Source organism: Desmodus rotundus, chromosome 11 (genome assembly GCF_022682495.2).
Source record: "Desmodus rotundus isolate HL8 chromosome 11, HLdesRot8A.1, whole genome shotgun sequence".
In the NCBI taxonomy this organism is placed as follows: domain Eukaryota; kingdom Metazoa; phylum Chordata; class Mammalia; order Chiroptera; family Phyllostomidae; genus Desmodus; species Desmodus rotundus.
The window spans coordinates 88344548-88347490 of record NC_071397.1 but is presented as its reverse complement, the minus strand read 5'-3'; the positions used below and the strand labels follow the sequence as shown (position 1 = coordinate 88347490).

At 44.7% G+C, this 2943-nt stretch overlaps 1 pseudogene; it reads right to left on the bottom strand.

Moving 5' to 3' along the window:
• Window positions 1–1132: 1132 nt before the first annotated feature.
• On the bottom strand, window positions 1133–1894 carry LOC112297269 (phosphatidylglycerophosphatase and protein-tyrosine phosphatase 1 pseudogene; annotated as a pseudogene).
• Between the last annotated feature and the right edge of the window lie 1049 nt (window positions 1895–2943).

Genomic DNA, 2943 nt, shown 5'->3' with positions numbered 1-2943 from the left:
GCTCTCTAGTATGTATTAGGAAGTAGAACAAGTCTATTGCTGATATTAAGTATAGGATTATGTCATTTAGGCAACAAATTGCTTAAAAACAAAATTATATGTACATATATACGTGTATATATGTACCTTACATATTGCACAGAAAGTGATCTGGGAGAATTACAACCTTCAGTTAACCATGAGTACAGAAGAGGGGAAGTGAGATTTATTTGTGTGGACAGGAAGGAAAACTGGATATTTGTTCTGACAGTGTAATTAATATTTCTGTGCTTGAATTGTTTTTATAAAATGTTTTCTTATGTGATTAAAAATAAACCAAAACAGATATAGAGAAAGAGTAATCTCAAAACACCAATTCAAAAGGACCTACGCACCCCATGTTCACAGCAGTGCTCTTTACAACAGCCAAGTGCTGGGAGCGACCTAAGTGCCTGTCGGTAGATGAGTGGGTCAAAAACCTGTGGTGCGTTTATGCAGTGGAATACTATGTAGCAGAAAGGAAGAAGGAGCTCCTACTTTTTGCAACAGCATAGATGGAACTTGAAAGTAGTATGCTAAGTGAAATAAGCTGGTTGGTGAAATACCAATACCATATAATCGCACTCATAAAAGGAATCTAATGAGCAAAATAGAACTGAAGGCATGGAACCAAGGAACAGACTGACAGTGACCAGAGGGGAGGGGAGAGGGGGATAATGGTGGAAAGAAGGTGAAGGGACTAGTCAAGGAACATGTATGAATGACCCATGGACATGGACAACAGGGTGGGGATTGACTGTGGGGGGGGGGTGCTGGGCTGTGCAGAGGAGGGCAAAGGGGGAAAATTGGGACAACTGTAATAGAATAACAATAAAAAAATTAAAAAGTGAAGTTAGGCAAAAAAAAAATAGAAACATAAATCTAAACCACCATAAGATACTACTATATGCCAATTAGAGTCAGTAAAATTAAAAAGAAATAGTAACCATCATGGTGAGGATGTGGAGCAACTGGAACTCTCATGTACTGCTGGTAGGATGTAAACTGGTACAGCCCCTTTTCTAAAACCCATTACTCAGCACGCTTCTATTGTGTCGCCTGGGCTGGTTAAACTTTCCCATTCTATTGCCAGGAGGGTTGTGTCGAGTTCTTTCTAATCCACATACTTCATGTCTGTGGTGTAGGATCCGTCTCATTCTTTGCTGCCCTTGCAGTAATCTCCCTGTGAAACCGAGAATTTGCAAGCAGCCAGGCCTGATATGGATGTGTGTCCGGATCTTGGGGATGGCTCCTACACCTTCCTCTGGGCTCCAACTGTTCGCCTGAATCAGAAACGCTTCACCATCGGGGCACTTCTGGAGTGCCCAGCCTTCCAATGCAGGTAGACACTCTGGCCCAGCGACTGGCACTTGAGAGCAAACTGAACTCCCCCTCTGGAGGTGAGCTGAGGTTGGGATTCCAGTCCTGTCCACTGGGCTGAGTTGTGCTGCTCAACTCCTACTTTCCTCCACTCCTTTGCGGAGTTGCATAGAAATCTGGTTTCATACTCCTCGTTCACAGTGATCACCCCGCACATGTTCTTGTCCTCTACCGGCCTGTGCGTCTGCAGTGCCAGCACGTGCAGCAGCATGGTGCTGTGGATGCGGTGATACCAGTCCTGGTGCGCTGGGCCCAGCACCTTCCTGCGAAACAGCGTGTACAGACAGCGGCGTCCAGTAGAAACCCCCCCGGGCCAGGCTGACCTCCTGCAACATGCCAGCCACCCTCCCTCGCCCACGTGGCCTGGCACAGTAGAGACCCGTCCACCGCCTGGCTTGTGGTTGGCAGCTGCCAGGACAGCCAGAAGGGTGACGAGGACTGGGGGCTGTGAGTCGTCCGAGGCCTCCCTCGGAGGCGCCCTCCAGCGCTGAGACATCTGTCCTGGCTCCTGGGTTCTCTACCTTGCGCACAGCGCTGGGGGTGGGTACAGCCACTTTGTAAAACAGATTAGCCCTTCCTTGTAACGTTAAATACTAACTCACCTTAGGACCCGACAATTCAACTCATCATTATTTACCCCAAATAAACAAAAGCCTATGTCCACTCAAAACCTGAACACCAGGGTTCTTAGACACTATTTTCATAGTGTCAAAACACTGGATACTACTTAAAGGTCCAACAAGTGGTAAATGGATAAACAAACTATGGGATATACCCATACAATGGAATTGGCGATGAAAATGAATGAGCTACTGATGCATTCAGCAAGAATGTGGCTGCACTTCAAAAGCACTATGCTAAGTAAAATAAAGCAGACACAAGAGACTAGGTACTTTATGATTTCATTTATATTACAGTCTGGAAAAGGAAAATTATGCTGACAGAAAGCAGATCAGTGGTTGGTTGAGGAGGGGAGGTAATCAATGACTGGGAAAGTACATGATGGAACCTCTCAGAGAGACAGAAATATTCTGTGTCTTCATTGAGGTGGTGGTTCTGTGACATGCACACCTACCAAAATCCATCAAATTGTGTGGGAAACATTACTGTACATCCATTACATATCAATATAACTAAGTTTTTTAAAGCAAAAAAAAAAGAGTAACTGAAAATGTAAGTAAGAGAATGTGACATAATATCTGGATAGAAATTCTGGTATTGAATTAACTACAGCATAACTTAGTTTACTTAACTCGATTTGTGTTTGAAGCAAAAGCAGGAGTCCTTTTAACTGATGTTTTAAAAAAGTGCTAAATTATTGACAGTGGTAAACAGGTGGGCCTAGAAATTTCTTGCCCTGGAGGTTAGGGAGACGGGCTGATGTTGTAGACATGCCTGAGGGGAAGCCCGCGCAAGAAAGCCTCCACACACAGACTGAGTTCTGGCTGCGCTGTCATTCGTAGCTCCATAGAAATGCCAATAGACAGCTGCAGGGTCAGAGCTGAGCTGAATACAAGCTACATTTTAAGCTATGGGTAACATTCA